Source organism: Drosophila mojavensis, unplaced genomic scaffold, assembly GCF_018153725.1.
Source record: "Drosophila mojavensis isolate 15081-1352.22 unplaced genomic scaffold, ASM1815372v1 contig_74, whole genome shotgun sequence".
Taxonomy (NCBI): Eukaryota; Metazoa; Arthropoda; class Insecta; order Diptera; family Drosophilidae; genus Drosophila; species Drosophila mojavensis.
The window spans coordinates 8,290,295-8,310,509 of NW_025318899.1; the positions used below are offsets into that span (position 1 = coordinate 8,290,295).

The window sequence follows — 20,215 nt, forward strand, 5'->3', positions numbered from 1 at the left end:
AATTATGATTCAATTAAATTTCAATCAAAAATCAATGAATTGCCTATGTAAGACACTCACACGCACACTCGCACACACACACACACACCTAAGCACAGATGCACATGTGAAATGTGTGGCATGTGGCACAGTTTGTGCCGTAATCAAAAACTTTGTTTTACATGCTGCAGCGGCCCTAAAAAGTATGCAATGGCAAAATTGCAAAAATCAAAATTGCAAAGCCATATACGTAATATCAAATCGGGCTGTGTGTGTGTGTGTGGCTGTGAGTGTCTTTATGCATATATGTGACACAAATTGAGCACGACACGAAAAACTGCCAAACATTTCAATAAAGTTGCGCAGCAGCGACGCCAGCTGCGACTGCGGCGCAAGCAGCGCCTCGAAGATTGCCAAACGCAGATTGTTTAGAAATTTAGTTTTATGAGCGAACGGCGGCTGCGGCGCGTCTGCAACTGATGCACACACACACATACATACATATAGAGAGACTGACACAAACATGTGTTAGCCACCGCCTAGATGATAATGACGATGATGATGAGGATGAGGATGGGGCTAGTTCTGCGCCACCAGCTGCGACGGCATTATGACCAAAACGCCATTTGTCAACTGCGTCCATACAGATTTTATGTGGCGCTTGTTTGTCCTGTTAGCTTGTTTGCTTGCCAGCTTGCCAGCTTGCCATATTGCCAGCTAGCTAGTTGCCAGTGGTGTGGTGGCTCTTCTGTTTCAGCCAGCAGTTGCAGCTGAAGCTGCAGCACAATGGCCTGATGCCTTTTGTTCTGCAACATGTTGTTGACAGGCTTTGTTTGAGTTTTGTGCAACTGCAAGTTTTCTGCATGGGCCAGCAATTTGAGTTGCTAACAGGACAACAAACGTCCAAGTAGCCTAAATTTACATCTATATATATATATAAATTTCTATAATAGATGTCTGCTCGTTAGTGGCACATAATTCGGCTGATTAAACAAAACTTCAAAGCGCAAACGGCAAACGGCAAACGTCGGCATGATTGATGATGCACGCTGCAAGAATTTGCCTTAACGGGCGCCGGGCAGCCAGTTGGAAGTGAAAGCCACTCACGTTTAGCCAATTTTGGCACGCGCCACGCACCACAAACAAAAACAACGCATCACAAAAATTGCTCAAATGTGCGCATCAAACGAGGCAGCCACACAGCAATCCCCAACACCCTCCACCCAACACTCACTCACTCACTCACTCATTCACACACACACACACACGCACACGCAGACATAGCGAAAAGGGCAACTCTTTGAAGCAGCTACTAGGTTTTTATGGCTGTTGTAGCTGTTGTTGTTGCTGCTGTTGCTGTTGTTGGGCCCGCTTTTTGTTGACGCTGTTGCTCAAAATTTCGCGCAATAAAATTGTAAAACAAAGTGGCAACACTCAAAAATCTATTGTTTCCGCCAGGCATACGCGCCGAAACGGACGGCAAGACAGGGAGACAGAAGGGACACACAACTTTTTCAACATTGTCGTGTAAGCCTCAAAGGACATCAAAATCAGCGACATGAATAAGCAACGCCGTCCTGCCCTTTGTGTGAATGGGCACATTAGGCCGGGCGTCTTAAAGGGAGTTTAAAGGACTTTAAAAAGTGAAATTGTTGAGTAGCATTTTATATGCGATAAGCGTGCTTTAGTAGCTCATTCAATAAACAAGCTAACAGATTTAACTGTTAACGCTCTTCGGAGTGTAGATATACAAAAATAATCTAGTCAGACTTTGATTCATTTCTTAATAAATGCTAGCTCATTCATTCATTTCTCATTCCTATTAAATTTCCATAGCTAAGTAATTAAGACTATCCTCTGCTTAGGGTATTTAATAGTCACTTTCACTAGGCATTGAGTGGCTCAGTTTCCGGCTTGCCTCAAGATGGATGCAGTTGTTGTTGGGGTCTCCATAGGTGAAGACTATGAGTCAGAAAAGCCACTTCGTTAAGCTCATGAAAATCATTTAACGGAGCAGCATGCACTTGGAAAGTGACTGACGAGACGAAGAGGTGGCACAGGTGAGCCGCTGAGCAGGTGAACAGGCGACGGCTATAAAGGTGTGCGCCCCACGATGCCAGCCGAGCTTGAAGCTGAAAGAGCAAATTGATTTAGCGCGTGCAAGCGTAAAGTGTGGGTGGCCCGCCCAGATTTACGACTTCAATTTGCAGCTCCTTAAAGGGTTAGCCATGGAGCCAAAAGTTGTTTGAGCGCACAGGCAATGAAATGAGATTAATGCAAAACAGCGCGCACAGATGCCGTAAAAAGAGCAAAGCACAAAGCACGTGGCAAATACAAACTCGGATGCGGAGTTGAGAATCGCATTTCCACAGGCAAACCAAAACGGAGCCGAGTCGGAGTAGAGGCGGCGGCGGGGGGCTGGCAATGGAGACTCACTGGCATGGAAAATGCAATTTATTATGCAAAATGAAAAACACTCGAAGTGCGGGCACAAGCAAAGGCAGCCACAGCCGCAGACAGACACGGATCCACAGATCCACAGCGACATAGAGTCATCCGGACGGACAATGCAAATACACGCAGAGCAGGGTGACAGAGAAAGAGAGCGCAAACAATGCGCGTTATTATGGTGCCAACAATAACATCAACTGGCGGATATAAACATAATTCAATTTTTATTTAATTCCGCACAACAAAAACAATAAATTCAGCTCGACTTGCTGCATGCTGCATGCTGGATGCTAGATGCTGAATGCTGGATGGCTTGCGTATCCGTATGGCCAGACGAGCACATTGGAGTTTAGCCAAGCGTCAAGTCGCGTCTGCAACGCGTCGCGCTGGAAGCCAATCGGGCAGCCGACCAGGACACCATCACACCCAAGCCTCGAGACAAAAAAAAAAAAAAAAAACAAAAAAATGAAAGCCAAAGAAAAACAAAACCCGGGGCAAACGTCGGTGGCCACAAACTGTTGACTCATTTGAGTGCTAGCGCGGCCAAAAGAGAAAAACTGATGCGGGCGAAAAGCTTTTTAGCCGCTCTTTGGCTCTGTGTGAAGCTGGACCAACTCGAACTGGAGCAGCTGAGCAGGTCAGAGGTGTTTCAGCCATTTGCCATGAGTTACACGTGACATTTTGGCTCTGGCAGGGCACAGTGGGTTAGATGCCACGTTGTCAGTGATGTTGGCTAACCAAAAACTGCTAGAGGTGCTATAATTGGATTGACCTCTAGCGGTTAGCTAACGACTAAATGCCGGGCCAAAGGGCGACTACAGAGGGTAAATAGGAAATGATTGTGTGAAGAACTCAACGGCTTGATGACTTCCATGAATACTCATAAAACGCTTAGAGACCGAAGGGCCACGAACCGGCGGCAGGAATTTGTATTCGTGGTCAACAGCTTAACTAAAAGTCAGCCTAAGCCTTGAGTAAACCAACAAAATACTCGAGTTCTTTGGCCTAAGCTCCGTCATCATCATTGAATACATATTAATAAACCCTTCAGCTTGAGGCTCACGCCCAGCAGAGCCCAGAAACCAGAAAAAAGAGGACAAAAAGTCGAAGCTTTGCTAATTGCCAACCCAAATCAGAGGGTCCGTCCCCTAGGAATAAATTACATAAAATATTTACACGCCAAGTGTCAGATGGCTTTGCCAAAATATACAAAATACACGCAAATGCCAGGAAACAATAGCAAAGGCAACAATGGGTCTAAAATGCGACGCAAATTGTTTATTTTTAGCACGTTTATAACGCCATCAAAAAAGGTTAAGTCAGCGTGAACCCAGGGTAGGGCATTTAGGTCCTTTAGCATGACAGGTCCTTCTTGCTGTTGTTGGATTAGGTCGCACTTTGCATAATTAATTTAAGATGCCTCTTGATACAGAGAACAACTCCAAAGACTTACTCCACTCACAAATCAGAAATCTGAATTATAAGATAACCAATCTTGACTTGAGTTCATTTAGATTGTAATTTAGCAAAAATACATATTTGAATAATGAGAGAGCTAAATGATTTTTATTTAGCCCTGGCCCACAAATTTGCAAATACCAATTTTGGGTTCAAAGGCAAATGCCGAGAGTTATTTATGCGTGAACATGCGCCTTTGACATGGCATTTTGGGTGCCGAGTCGAATGTCAACAAACGCGATTGCGAACGAAATTAAATATTTGGGTTTGAGGCCTTGGCTGCAATCCTTGCTAGCCGCAAAACACACAAACACACACACGCAGACACGTGTATATATACATACACATACATACATAGGAATACTAAATAAATTGGTGTCATTTAAAAAATTTCCCAAAGGTAGCTTGTTCAACTTGGCATTGGACAACGGACAGGGACTCGAACCGGGCATTGGGTCGGCGCAGAGCGCTGCCGCTGCTGGCTTAAGCAGAAAATCAAACCATTTGTTAAAGCCAGGCAGCAGACATGACAACGCTGCATGTATTACACAAACACACATACACTCTTATATATACATATATATATAGGCATGACAACAATAGCCAGCGTGTGTGTGTGTGTGTGTGACGCATGGCTGCAATTTAGCTGCTGGCAGAGCTCCTTGGGCTGCGCACTTTAACCGCAATGTACGAGTATAATATTTCAAGCATGATTTCTTATATGGCTTTCAGCTGCTGCCATCGCTGCTGCTTCTGCTGCTGCAGCTGTTGTTGTTGCATCTCCGCCGACCGACACATTGACCCCCAAACGCAGCACTGCACAGCCGGCTGGCCGCCCTTCGCTTGCCACGGCTCTGGGTCAAAGCGAAAGTGGCACATTTTGGGTGAAATTTGTGCATCTATCTAGGTTACTGTGACAGTCCTCCCTCGAGTTGGTGTTCATGTGTGTGTGTGTGTGTTGCTATTGTTGTTTTTGCTTTGGCTCTGCATGTGCTGTGCTGTGCATGGCCTACACACACACACACACGCACACACAACTCAGCAAAGGACCCAAATAAACATTTTCTGGCCCTCGGACTCACGTGCCACGTGCCACGTGGTTGAACTTGTGCGCCATTTTTATTGCCGTTGCCTGCGCCATTGTTTTTAACCCGTCTGTTCTCTGCTTCTCTATCTCTCTCTCACTCTAACTCACTATCTATCTCTTTCATTCACTCATTCTGCTGCTGGTTGTTGATGTTTTTGCTTTCGCAAGATTTCGTTGCCGTTTATCTGTTTACTTGCCGTCGGTTCTTGCAGCTGCCTGGCCCAGCTCCTGCTTTTTGCGAGGATGCGAGTTTTTGTTGAACCAAGTGCTTAAGCTCCTTGCTTGTTTTGCGGGGAGGCAGCAGAAGAAACTTTAAAATAAACTTGGCAAAACTTCCTAAACCAATTAATTGCAATTTCATGCGTAATTAATTTGAGTTGCATAACGTGTTGGCGAATTTGAGCTTTGTGTGGGCAGCAAATAGAAACGAATAAGTTTTGGATAAACAGCGCCAGCTTCACACTTGCTATCAAATGCAGTTCGCCCCAATAAATATGCTTAAATAATTAAATAATTAATTAAAATTTGACTTGTCAACTTTTCCACAGAAGGCCAATATTCTAGCTGTCCTTTATCGGAGAGCTCATTAAAAAGTGAAAGCCGAATGTCAGCTATGCTAGGAATTAAGTCATGTTCATGTCGTCCTCTGCTGACCGGAATGCGGCCCTATAAATTGGGTCATTTGCCAATAGCAAGAATGCCACTTGCACTTTCGATAGCTGCTCGTTCAGAGCTGCGGCACGTCGTTGTAGTTGTAGCCTCCATTATAATATTAACCTTATAAATTGGGCGGGACGGTGTGGGGCGGAACGGGGCGTGCCTGATGCCATACTTTGGCAAACTTGCGTGCGACCAAAAAGACAGCCAAATGACACTAGCAGCAGCAGCAGCAGCAGCAGCAGACGAGCGGGTGGGACGTGAATGGGTACGGACGCCCGCACATCCGCAGTCAGGGTAGCCAGCCGGATGGCTGAAGTACACCCCCTGCTCGCTATTCTCCGTGTGTTTCCAACAAGTTGGAAAACTGACAAAGTAGCAGCCGGGCCATTTCCTTTTGTTTAAGCTTGCCTCAAACTGGCCAACGGTGGGGCAAGTGCCGGAATAATGGCGTTGCCACATCCTACGACACATACTTGTGCACTAACATCTCTATATACATTACACATAGCTGACCGTGTGTGTGTGTGTGTGTGTGTGTGAGCATGTGTGTAGGCTCGGTCATCGTCTCCATATTGAATATGCACCGGCCGAGACCCCATAACCGATTGCAGCCGTGCCCACCCTCCCTCACCCGCAGCACATTCCGTTATAAATTGACCGCATTATTTTGCTCAATTTAACTCAAGTTTGCGGCAAAGTTTTCAACTTAATATCTCATAAGTGGCGAGTGTGCATATTGAACAGGAGCCACCCTTGCTGCACCACCCGCTGCAGCCCTATCACATTTCCGCTAACCGCTGTCAGTTGTAAAATTAACAGTGTCCGTGCTGCTCGCTGCACGCTGTCGGCTCACCCTCTGCTCGATGTCCTTTTGCCGTTTACCATTTACCGTTTACCATTCGGCTTTTTCGCTTTCGTTTGGCATAATTTTTTTATTAGGTCACGCCATGGCGGCCATTGCAGTGGCAGCGATGGCAGCGACAGTGACAGCGACGCCGGCAGCGCTGCAGCTGCAGCCACTCTCACTCTCATTCGCTGCATACTTTCGGGCGGGCAGTTAAAATTTTTATGCATTGCGCCGCAAACATTTCTCATTCGTTTCGAAGTGCTCACAGTTTGAAATTATTTAATTACATTCAGCGCATACTAATGATATTTAATTTGCATTTTATTTTTATAATCAAAGTTCAGATAAATGCGGGCGAGCTATAATTAGATTAGCGAGTTCATGCATTAACTTATTCACGCAGAAAGCGCTATGCAAATTCTTTGGGCTTCGGTTCAATAATGCAATGCAATGCAGCCATATTATGCCAAGTGTATATTCCCCTATGCATATAATTAATATTGCATTAAATAGTAATAAAATGATTGTAAATAGGCTAACTGAAAGCAGATATTTCAATAATTTATGTACATATCATTTTATGCACATCTCTGCTTTTAAAATTCGAATTGAAAGCCGATCATTAAATAATCTCTAATGTAATAATAATAATATAGTATGGACATCTTTGTTTTGAAAAGAATATGGTATGATATTTAAGCCAAAAAAGGTTTAAATAATTATATCTTGCCATGACTTCAACTTATACTCATAATTTTAATTACGCTTTTCATATTTCTTGAAAAAGTATCAGACGTCCACTTCTTATAATTTTAATTAAACCTTTTTTATGAACTCAACATTCCCTTTAGATTTTGCCCATCTATGGAATTAATTGAAGCCCTGAAATGGTTGATGCTTTCGTTGGATCCCCTTAACATCTAAAGCTGAATAATGGCTATCGAGTCTGAAGATTGATGTAAACTTTAAAGTCCGCGCATAAACAAAGTCTCATAATTATATTTGGAGCGCACTTGAAGCCGAACGAACGAGGGAGAACGGTAGGACCGAAACTCATTAAAAGAAATGTGCGCCGTTCCGCATAGACAGCGAAAAAATTATAATTTAGTACACTTCAGTTTGCCCATTAATAAGGTGCAAAGGCTGGAGGAGGCAGCTGCGGGCAGCCTGTCAACCGCTGCAGCGACAAAACCCGACCCGATGCGACCTAACTAAACATTAAACGAATTTAGGAGGTCAGTCAAGTGCGGACAGGGCGAGGCAGCTGGAGGAGGGGATGCTCAAGTATCTCAGCGAGCAGCACTGGCAGGAGTGGCAGGAGATGAGGGGACGCAAATCAATGGCTGGGCCATGCTAACGGCAGGTGGCTGTGCCCGGTGCCCAGTGCCCAGTGCCACAGGCAGCAGTCAAGTCCTCTGCTGCTGTCACTCCCTTTGTTTATTTACCCACTCTGCAGTGAGATGGGAGCTGAATCTGGTGATGCTGCTGTTGATGCTTCTGCTGCTTGGCCACATTCAATGAACGCCCAAGTGTCACGTTGCAGTTTATTTTTTAGCCTGCTTCAAGCGTGCCGCAAGCCTTGGCCAAGTTACGCGCGCCACGCCAAATGAAGTTCAGAGGGAACTAATGCCAGAGCGAGCCTGGGCCACAGCAAGCTAAAAGGCAGCAGAGGACAGCTGCTTCGAAGCGGCAGCATGCATGTGGCAAGTTGTTGTAAATGTTGTTGCAGTTGCCGTAACTACATTTAACTGGTGCTCGCACGCAGCTATTTTTCAAATTTTGCTTTGTTGGCCAGATAATGAAAATGCAAGCCCGAAAACGAGCTCAAAGCCCAAAAGTTTTGAATATTTAATTTGGAATTAACTAAAGTGGCAGCGGCATGCCGGAGTTATTAGTTGAGGGCACTTTGTTGCACAAGCTCACGCTTTCTGCATCGGCTTATGTTGCCTTACATTCTGATGCGTATACGCAGCGTGGGACTAGTTAAAAGTTTGGCCTACATACTGCTTACACACATACCATATACAGTTTGTCACAGCGAATTAAGAGTGCTGAAAGCCAGCCTCGAAAGTTTGCTCTGCGCTGAGCCTGGGCCTGGGTCTGAGTGTCTTGCTTTAAGAGGCTTGCTTGCAAATGGAATTTCCTAAAACCATTTTCAATGAAATGCAAATCAAACTGTACACCAAATCCAACAGACTCCTCTACATGTGTATCGATAGAGTTCTATTATACTGTGGGATGGTGCTCGGTCCGTCTGGTTGCCCTGGTGGCTGGTGGCATTTGCTTGCTTTAACTGCTGTTGCCAGCCCTCTTTGCCTCGGTGCTTGGCCTGTCTGTCGCACCGTTGTCAGAGCAAACTTTCGACTTATCTCTTAAGCCGCATAACTTTGCATAAATATGAAGCTATTCAACAAAACTACCACAAAGCTTTGGAGTCAGAGCCCGACAGCAGCATGAAAACATTACAAAAACTGCCCTCAGACCAACCAACGGATTTCATGTCAACAGCATCAGTAACAACGAACAGCCAGGAAACTATTGTCTGTCCCTGTTTGTGGCGCAGAAATACGAATCCTGGCATCTTATTATATTTATTACATTAAAAACAACAACGCAAACAAAACTAGTCAAAAGACTGTGCGAACAACTTTTCCGATGACGGCACTACTTTAAGAGATTTGCATAAATTTGCCGAGCAAAAAAAAAAAAAAAGAAAAAAAACAAAGAAAATATGTGGAGCCCAAGTCAGAGGCCAGGACTATTATACAACCCCTACTTTTCCCACACCTCCCTCTCCCCACCCCTTCCGAGAAAGTCATTTATTTAACTGTCAATGCCGTTGTTCTGCGGCTACGCAAAATATGGCGAAAATTCAGAGCGATCGTATACTACAATATATAAATACATATATTTATATACATATATATAAGTTTATACATTTTAATATATGATTATTACTGATGGCCGGCGCTGCGGGCGGTTTGGGAGCTCATGAATTTATGCGCCATTGTTTTTGCGAGCAAGCGCGCGCGCGTCAACCGCGACGAATTATCGATAAATTTCGAACACAGACACTAACAATGATGTTGTTGTTATTGTTGCTATTTGTTATTACAGCTGCTGCTGCTGTAGCAGCTGCTGCCGTTTGAAAAGAATTTTGTTTTTCCGCATGTCTTGAACATACGCACACACACATGCACACTCGCCAAATACTTCATTTTATCTGACAGACGCGAGGCGACATCGCGCCACTCGCTGCAGAGCAAGTGGGCGGCATTGGATAGATGAGTTGAGAGTTGAGTAGAGTGGAGTGGAGCCGAGTTGAGTGCTTGTCAGAGTACAGGGACAGTCAATCTTTCATAGCCCCATTCATGGCATGCCCTCAGTGATATGTGCTGTCCCATTCTGTCCGATACGTCGGCCTGCGGTTGACATGGGGGGGTGGCTGGCGTCTAGCGCTGTTTATCCCCCAATGGCGGGTCGGCGGCTATTGGGGGTTATTGGCCGGCAAAAGCGTGGCGTCGCTTCACGTTCCACTCACATGTCGTAGGTCAAACAAAATGTTTGTTGATGTTGTTGACGCTCGGTTATGGATTTATGACACTCTGCTCATTGCGGTTGTCAGTTTTCGTTAAAAGTTTCACGTTGTCACTGGCTTATGCTGGCGGACTTTTGTCTCCCGCTCTAGAGCAACTTTATGGCTGGGCTAATCAGCCATGCCCGGGCATAGATTTTGGTTCCGATATGTTGTGCTTGTCAAATTTAACACGCTCTGGCTATAAATATACGTAGTATGGGCGAAAATTTATTTACCTTTTGTAGTTTTGGCGTTTGCTCGCTGAACTGCAAATAGAGACAAGAAAAAATCACATTATTAATCGCTCGAACGTGACATTTACGCACACAGACTACTAATACACACATACAGACACACACACACACACACACACACACACACATACGCACATGGTACATCGTTTATCAAAGTAAAAATTGTCAGCAGAACTTTGCGCGTATTTCCGTTGAATTGTTGGCTATTAATTCACTGGCCATAACCGGAAACGCCACATTTCGTGGCCATTAATAATGCAACAGCTGTGCCCACTGTGCCCACTGTGCTTGTCAATATTAACTAAAACCAATTACGCAGCAATTGAAAAACTATTAAATTACGTATACGACGGGTGGGCCGGCAGACGATCCGGCGTCCACTCTGCCAGCCCGTATAGCAAATGCAATTAAATCAAAAACAAGTTTATACATTTATGCTCATCCTTTTAACACACACACACACGCACACTCACTCACACACCCAATAAATAAACGTAATTGTGTTTTTGCCTGTTGGCACAGCTACATAAAATTTATGCTACAATCTTTTTTTAATGCAATTTTTATATGCATAAAAGCTACCAAAAAGCAAAGAAATCAGCGCAAATTCAATGAACTCGAAATGGAATCGAAATAACCGACAGACCGAATGACTGACTGGCTGCCTGACTTGGCTAACTGACTGCAGTGCACAGGATGCGCAGCATGGACGCCGCATCAGCGAATTTTCTCTATGTACGTATGTATATGAGTGTGTGTGTGTGTGAGCCCCGTTATGAGAGCTCAGCTGCTGGCTGCTGGCTGTTGGATGGCGTCAACAGGACATGTGCCCCGGCTGCCGCGTGTTTACAGCAAAAATATTTACACTGCAGGCATAAAAACTGCATAAATGTGATTATATTTTCATTGGCTTTTATGCCAACCAGCAGGGCCAAGGGGCGTGATCGGGGACCGGTGGGCCAGCCATGTAGTCATGTAATTCGATTGAGATTTCAATTAGCGTAAAATGCACAGAAAATTCGAACGAAAGCTACGGCAGACCGACTTGCGGTACAATGCAAATGACTAATTTGGTCGGACTACGGCGATATTAATAGGAATTACGTGTAATGAAAGCCGGAAAATGTGATTGCAACGACATGCTCCAATAAGAGCCAAACGTACAAGCTGTTTGAAAAGAAAATAAACTCTGAGCAGCTGTCCCAAAATTATATCCACAATATAGATTTCTTTAAGTGTTCCTCCATTTTCGATTGCATGTTAATTGTTTTATAATATTTATCAATAAACGCCAAAAGTTACTACATTATGCTTTTCCTAACTGCTGTAAGCGCTTAAGTATGCAGCGTAAAGATAACTAATTGCCATTTGATTAACTGCTCGAAACAATTAAAAATACATTTGCTTCTACAGCGAACTATCGAGAGCCATACACAAAAGGACAATACAAGAAGCACTTATAGGATCATTACAAATTGATGCTTCCTGTCTAGCAGCCAGACGCCTGAAGACGACAGTTGATGGCAATTGTGTCGCATCCACAGACGAAGGGAACGGCAGGAGGGAGCGAACATCGCTTACGGCACTTGCAGCTCCGTCGCCATCGTTAGAATACCATCTCCTGCGCTTCACTGCAAATCCGCAATAGTAAATGTTATCTCTGCAAACATTTGACAATCAGAAATGCTCAAGCTATTGTTTAAAGTAAAAATCGAGCAGCAGCAGTAGAAGCAGCAGACAAACGGACCTCGACCCAAACAACGAGCCGGCAGACAGTGGACAAAGTTTTGTCCCATTCTGCAAAAAATATTTTATCGATGCAGAAATTCAGTTGTAAACGAAACTTTATTCCATTTCTACTTAATTTGTTGTTGGCTTCTCAGTTGATAAAGGCAAGTTTCTTTTAGCTTCAGATAAATAATTGTTTGGATTTTACAAAGACAACAATATTTATGGTAAAAATTCAGAGTTTTCGCGAGTTGAATTGAATAGGATTTAGCCTTCATTCATCTATAACTTTATCTATTTTAATACTGTTCAAGGAACAGCAGAATATAAATAGCGAAATAAGCCTTATTCTTATCGCACGATCATTTGGCTCCCACTGTGCGACCCAGTCGCTAAATGGCTGCTGCTTCGAGTGCCGCTGCTGCTGATGCTGCTGCTGCTGCTCTCCTTAGCTCTGCTGATGACAAAACGAAGCCAGCAGCTCGGTAGCTAGGCAATGGCATCAGCAGCTATGAGCAGCAGCTTCAAATGCACAAATACAGACAACAATTGGCGCAACGTCGTTGACGTCTCAGCCGGGGTTAAGTTGACAAGAGAATGAGATTGGATTCTGGCGGCGCTGCCTGAGTTCAATTCATTTCCACTTGAGCAAGTGCACGTCTTCAAGACAGTAACTGCATTCAGCCGTCCACCCACACCACCCACCCACCCACACAGTCGTCAGCCGCCCTGCAAGACATAAAAGTAGCTACAAAACGCTGCCACGGGGCACGCCCACTGGGAGTTGCTGGCGTTGTGTCGCCTTGAAAACGCGCGAGCGCTGCAGCTGTTTGTTTGTTTGTTTTGCGAATTTGGCAGTAACATCAAATTGAAACTACACATCCTGCAGCGGCAGCCTTGTGTTGCCATCATTTGCAACTGGCTGCTGCCACTGCTGGCTTTTTGCTGTAATGAAAATGATTATTGTCAAGGGCCGACAGCAATAGCAAAAGCAGCGCCAACAAAAATCCAATTCGCAACTAAGGGTTGACGTTGGACTGCGATAAGAGCAGAGTAAGCAGCAGAGAGCGGCAGAGTATACGACTTGAACCACGATTAAAAATTAAGAATCCTTTCACACTAATGACGCACACAGTGCAGTCCAGGTGGGCGCTAACCGGTGCTCAGGTAATGCCTCCGGCAATGCCGCTAGCCAAAGCTGTCAGCTCTCATTTGAACGATACTTTGTCTTGCGACATTTCTGCTTCAACTGGCACACGGCGCTGACAACGTGGCTGCCTCCTGTCGCTGTCGCAGTCGCAGTCGCTGCCGCTGTCGGTGCCAAAAACGTAGATGCTAAAATTTAGGTTAATTGATAATTGATAAAAGCGTTGCAAGTGACTTCTCTGCCTCTTACAGCCACTCACTCGCTCTCGCTCTCTTTCTTTCTCACTCTGTGCCACATGCCCAAGTTAAGCCCAATGAATATTTAAGCATCGACACCACAGCTGTGTGGGCGTGGCAGTCACTCGTCTAATGCAATGAAATCAAACCACTGCAAATAGTCTGAAGTGTGCGAACACACTCCTTCCGCCCTCGCTCTATCGCCCTCCCACACACACACACACGCACTCGAAATCAATATGCAGCAAAGCCTGTCTAAGTAGAGAGAGGAGTGCCACCAATGAGGTCGTAACATTTGACCCATAAATGCACAGCTTCGGGGCATGTGCGACAGCTAATGAAGAGCTGCTCACGCACACAAATCATTTATAATGCACATGACAACTGACAATGACTTGTGCATTAATTGATGTAACAATTTAAGAGACACAGCCAGAAACACCAGACTTAAGTTGTCGGAGCCGGAGGATGAGAACTCAAAGTGTGCATAGGGAATTGAGCTCGAGCGGATTCCGTTTCACAGAAAATGCCATTATCCATCACAGCATAGAAGGCCGCAAGACAAAATACTTTCCGGAAATGCCTGTGGCAGACATACACAAGCGGAAATGCCTCAACGCAGACAACAGATAGAGGAAAACAGCTAAAATTCGATACATTCCATAGATTTATCAATTCACGATTATTATTTAATTTAACAAATATTAAAGCCGATTTTGTTTCATTAAAATTTAATTTGTATAGGTTTTGTTTTTCTCTGGACTTGGCCCACTGTGCGAACGTCTAATGCGCCTAATGGGAATACCAAATTGTTTACTTGTTGTTTGTGTGCGATAGAAAAAGTTCAGGTCAATCGCAGGATGTTTTAGGCGTAACACAAAAACTGCATTAAACGACATCAATGGAGCGGAAAGTATCGGCAGACGAGCAGCGTATGGGCCATCGCATAGAAAACTTTAAATATTTTATGACCAGACCAGAGAAGTTGTACGATTGTGAGCATATGTGTGAGTGGGTGGGTGTAGGTGTCTGTGTGTGTTTAGGTGTGTGTGTGTCAACAAAAGCAAAGTTGGCTTTTAAAACAATCGAGTGACGACATGGAAAATTAGTTTACGCAGCCATTGCCAAGTGCCGTCGTTGTCGCTTGCCAGACCTGGAGGATGCATCCTTCAAGTGAGACCAGGAAAGAGAAGCTGTGCTAAGTCAACTCGATGCAAGTCAATCAGCCGGAAGTCGAAGAGCAACGAGAAACGAATGGCGGCAACAAGGGTCCAAAACTTTGCCAGCTCACGTACGTAACGGGCAACGCAATGGAGCAGGAGAGGGCACAGCAGGCAAGGAGGAGACGGCGAAGGATGGGCTTGGCGGGTTTCTATTGGCAAGAAAGTGGCAACTTCTGACGTGGCAGCTGCTGCTGCAATTGTTGGCACTAACTTGCCGTTGAAGTGGATTTGCTTGCTTCACTTTTTCCAAGCAGCAACAAAATTGTTTTTCCTAGCTGCTGTTGCTGTTGCAACACGCACAGCACAGCACAGCTCCCCCTCCCCTTCCACCCCTCCTCCGCCTCCTGCTACACACTTAATTGAGTGCAAAGCTGGCGCTGCAGCGCGCGGATTTAAGTTTGGACAACTTGAATTGATTCAAAAGTTTCATTGTTGGCACAAAGCACGCCAGAAGCATCGACAGACGAGCGGAGAGCGCCGTGCGACAGGCGGGCAGAAGTTGTGCCATTGGCAAAAGCTCGCTTGAGGTAGTTGATTGATGTTGCAGACTGTGCAAATTATGAATGAAGCTGAGCGAGTAGCTGTCGGGTGTTAATTGCGCAAATGCCAGATCATTTAGCTGCTTGTGTCAAACTGCATTAGCATAAAGTACTGCATTACGTATACGTAACGTAAGCCGGCAGGCAGCAGGCCTAGTCATGCCCTAAGCATGCCAGCAACTAACTTTGGGTATATATCAGGCTGACAATCGCAGGGTAAAGCATAGAATTTATTACATCCACAGCAATTACAACGTTCAGTTGAGCATATACACATGCTCATCTGTGTCTACAGCAATATATATCTATATGTGTGCATTTGTATGGGTGTGTGTGTGTGTGTGTGTCTTTAGCTGCGTGTCCTGACAACTGAGAAAATATATCGATGCACAAATTAAACTGCAACTGGAACAGCAAAGGAATAGCGACTACAGCTCCAGGATGCTGAGTACCGAAGAACAGAGAAAATAAACTGAAATAAAAATTGTGTTAAAATTGTAGCATTGGAGCAGAGCAGAGCCGAGTCGAGTCGAGCTGAACCGAAGGGCAGAGGGCAACAAGCGGCTGTGAGGGCGAGCGCGCAGCCAGTTCGTGTGGTATTTAATTTTCTACTATAAATTTCTGTTGCTGGCTAAAAACAAATATGAAGAGTGCTCAGGGGGCGGCCTCTGGAGTGCAAATGAACAACTATCAAACCATTTGTGGTTAGGCGAGTGGCTCTGTTGACGCCCTCTTTCTCCCTCGCCCTCCCTCTGTTCCGCTCGGCAAATTGGCTGGGATTTGGATTATTTGTTGGGGTGCGATATTAGCTATTGAAATTGGTTACCCAGTGCTCGAAACCAATTTATAGCCACTAGATTTGGGGACTTGCATTTCAATGAGGCCATGCCCGATTAGTTGGCGACTGCCGACTGCTGTGCGGGAGCTCTATAATTTTCTCATTAGTAGCTACAGCACGCACAGAAACCTACGCAGCTGTAAGCGAGCAAGCCAACGTCAGGTCACCTCCAGTGGTCCCGTGTCTCATAAATAAGATGCCAATAACTGTGCATGGGCCAAGCAGGGGCTCGACAACCAGCCGAGCAGAGCCTTACACAATAACCGAACAATAAATAATGAAATACTTTTTTCAAACAGACCAAATTTTGCCTGGCCCTACTTAGTTCACCAGGACAGGCCTCTAGACTCGTCCAGACGAACCGAAATTCTTAAAACATAAAAGCGCATTATACACCCATGTAATTGTGGCCTTCAATGGGAAAACAACTACAGCTACAACACGGCCAACTGGCAACAATTTCAGCAACAGCATCTGCTTAACAAGGCGCTCAGTTGAGTAGCTAGGAAATGCTAGACAAGGAGATATCCTTATGAGAAAGGAATTACATGTATAACTGTTGCTTGTACATAATTAACAATCAAATATTATTAATAAATATGAATTTTATTGAAAAGGCAAATCAGCCACTGATTTAAGTTATATAAAATTCTAAACATTTATACTCATTTTAAGTAACTTCAGTTTAAATGAAATAGTTTATCAATTTATTGTAATGTGAACAGTTTGACAGAGCGGCAAAAGTTGTAGTTTTTAGTTTTGCCCCTCTATTCATTCGAGAGTTTTAAAGTTTTCTAGAGACTCGCGAAACTTGGGTAAATGTGACAAAGTCGACACTTTGACGCCTCAGTTATCAGCAGAGTGTCGTCTACTTTTAGCACTCGTAAAAGGCACAAATAATACAAAACAACCCGCTTGCCAGAGGTCGGCGAGGTATTTATATATATATGTTTATGTGTGTGTGTGTGTGTGTGCGAGCAATGTCCTTGCTGCGGCCAGCGGTCGACGACGACGGCAACTTTTGGCGCACGTTGCTGGGCGCCCACTTCCTGGCATGGAATCCGTTGCAGGCATAGCTGTAAATCACAGTGGACATTGCAGCAGAGCTATGACCACCATTACCACCACCACCACCGCCAACAACAGCAACAACAACACCCGAAAAGGTGGGCAGAAGCAAGTGGCCAAACGTCGCTGCAGTAATATTAAATTTATAAATTATTATCGCTAAAGAGAGATCGAGAGAGAGAGCCAGGACGCAGCTGCCAAGCCAAGCCGCCGCCCTGTGGGCCAAAGGCAAATAACTTTATTATTAGCCAAAATCTGGTTCGCAAAGTGCGTTAATAAAAATCGCAGGCACGTCAGAGACCCGCCTCCCCCTCCCCCGCCGGATTTTGTTTGAACATTGTCTCGCTTTATCTGAGCTTACAGCACGCCGGGGGCTATCAGTGTGCTCTGCGCTTTGGCCCGGCTCAAGTTTGCGAACGCAACTTAAAGTTGCATGTTAACTCGATGTGCCTTGGTTTGCCACAGCTCCCTCGCTGCTATACCTAGCGGCACGGCTGCTTGGCGAAACTTTTTGGGGAAATTGAGCAATAAAGCTTGCAACACATTGACGCACACACGCACACGCAGACAAAGAACCGAGGGCAGGTGTGTGAGCTTGCCGACAGATGTGAAGTATGCAAATATTGCGGTTTAATTAACTCAACTTGCAGTGCGAACTCGTTTGACTTACTTTTAATTGCCTGCGGCACGCACACACACACACACACACACACGGCGTATGAGCGATGTCCTCGATTAGGCGTACTTAGCATTACCCATACGCCATACGCCACACGTGACGCCCAGTGAGAAGTGCTGACAATAAATTATTCAAAAATAAAACACTCAGAACAGCAGCGACTCAGTGCTGAAGTAAACAACAACAAAACACTCATCAGGCAGCAAAGAGGCAAAGTGGCTGCTGAATGATGATGGCACTCAGGAAATTTGCAACACAATTTTCACGAGGCAGCGGCCAAGTAAAGAAAGTGTCGACTCGCCCAGCCGTAATGGGCGACAGGCGGCCGGGGGTGGGCGGCGTTAATTTCAGCCATTAAAGAGAAGCGCGAAAAGCAAAGCAAAAAGGAACTCAACTGTTGATGGAAATTGCAGCGTTGTGTAGGAGCAGCGCAACCGCAAATGGCAAATGCCAGCCGCCGCCAAGAAGGCGAGCGCTTTCGGTTGGGAAATTAAATAGAGAGCGAAGACAAAACGCGCTACAAGTTGGCTGGCAGGGGCCCGAGCAGGAGTCGAGCACAGGAATTAAAAAAATGAAACAGTCGAGCAGTCGACACGCGGCGCAAGGCACCAAACAGGAAATTAAGTTTATGGCAACGCGTCGCGCGTCGCCTCCCAGCGGCAGCTGCGGAAATGCAATACAAGCGAGAAATATGCTGAATAAATGCGACAGCAACATAAGCAGCAACAGCAGCAGCAGCAACAACAGCAGCAGCAGCAGCAGCAGCAGCAACAGTAGCAAAAGTTGAAGCCGCGCTGGCCAAGTTAATGCTAAATGGAGTTGTGCACTTTATGTGCCACAGCCACGCCTCCTGCTGCGTTGGCCCAGAGAACGCGTGTGTTTACGGCAACACGTGAAGTGAAATGAAACGAGACGAGACGAAACGAAACGAGACGAAACAAGTGCATTATTTGCATTAAATTATGCATGCGACGTTTGGCAGGCGGCGAAGCGTCAAAAAGCAAGTGCAAAAAAGCACTCGAGATGTTGTGGAGTAGGTCGACCGCATGACACCCTGTACTTCAATTACAATAGAACTAATGGCTATTGTGTTTAAATTGGAGCTAAACTTACAGCGTTTCTGCTCAGACTCGGCAATTTAACTGTTTTTAATTACATTTCATTTGGGAAACTTCATTTCTTGTTTGTTTTTCCAAAAGACAAATATGCCCCACTGCCAAGCTGCGCTCACAAGGTATATGTTTACAAAGTGTCAGCAGCCGCGCGGATTCACACGCCGCGAGCGAACAGCACGTCCGCTGGGGCGGGCACTCGGGCCACACAAACAAAGCGCAAACACAGAGGGGATCATCGCGTGAAAAAGGTACCCGGGAGCCGTGGAGTCAAGGCAAAGGGCCCACCTCGCGGGCATTTCAACCGCTGCCACATGCAGCTTGCCGGCTTGCCACAGCTGCTTTTGTGGCCGTTGCGCAGCATTTGTACAATTTAAATTGAAGTGCTGCAAAAGAAAGCGAGGGAACTCCAGACTCCAACAATGATTGCAACAAATAACTCTGCAGAAGACTCTCGCTGTATCATATCAAGGTTGCATTGCTGTGATTACTTTTGCATCTCAAGCTCATTGTGCCTTCCCACTACATTATTTATTATTATTTTCAGATAAAGAAGAGTCTCTCTTAGAGCTTATCAAGATAAAGTGCTTCAAAATTAACCTACTGACAGCCGGAAAGTATGTTCGCTACGGCAGCTTCATCAATGGTTTGTCAATCGCTTAATATAATGACTCCATTTTAGATAACGACTAGCAATTTGTAAGCATAGCCAGTCTCTCTGCTTTCGTGCATTCGCCTTGATGAATAAATTCCAGTCCCTCTTCACAAACTCGACCCGTTTATGGTCTCGGAATGCGCAGCATCTGTTTCAGCAGCAGCATATTGCCAAAGGTCTGCTCAGTGCTACTCGGGGCTGACCAGAGCGGCGACCACTGGACGACCACTGGCGACGTGTTTCCCCTGGGAGCCACTAAAGTTCAAGTTGGAGCCACAGCGAAAGGAAGCGTTTAGGCGAAGGGGCCACAATAATGGCTGACAAGCACAAGCCATAAAATGCAATGCCAACAGCAACAAATGTCCCAGCACAGACTCACTCACACCCACCCAACTCTCCTGCAGCGCGCCCACTCAACGCTCGGCCATTCCAGAGGAGCTGGCTGCACAGACTGGCTGCTTTGCATAGTCAACTGATTTTGATGGCATTTTCGCACAGCTTAAAACAATTTGCCATAACGCTTTTACGGCATTGCAATGTCATGATGTCAGAGATGCGAGGATAAAGTTGAGCAGTTCAGCAGTTCAGCAGTTCAACAGTTGAGCGGGGGCCGAGACCAGCAGAGGCGACAGCCCCTGCAGCAGCTGTAGGGCTGATGCTGCCCTTAACTGTGTACA

At 45.5% G+C, this 20,215-nt stretch overlaps 1 protein-coding gene across 3 annotated transcripts in view; it reads right to left on the reverse strand.

Moving 5' to 3' along the window:
• LOC6581807 (palmitoyltransferase app) overlaps positions 1-20,215 on the reverse strand; it is a 52,855-nt gene that overhangs the window by 20,588 nt on the left and 12,052 nt on the right. For all 3 annotated transcript variants that reach the window (XM_044009593.1, XM_044009592.1, XM_044009591.1), the window contains one exon: positions 10,296-10,325. The gene's annotated coding sequence lies outside the window, so the exon portion shown is untranslated. The remainder of the gene's footprint in view (positions 1-10,295; positions 10,326-20,215) is intronic.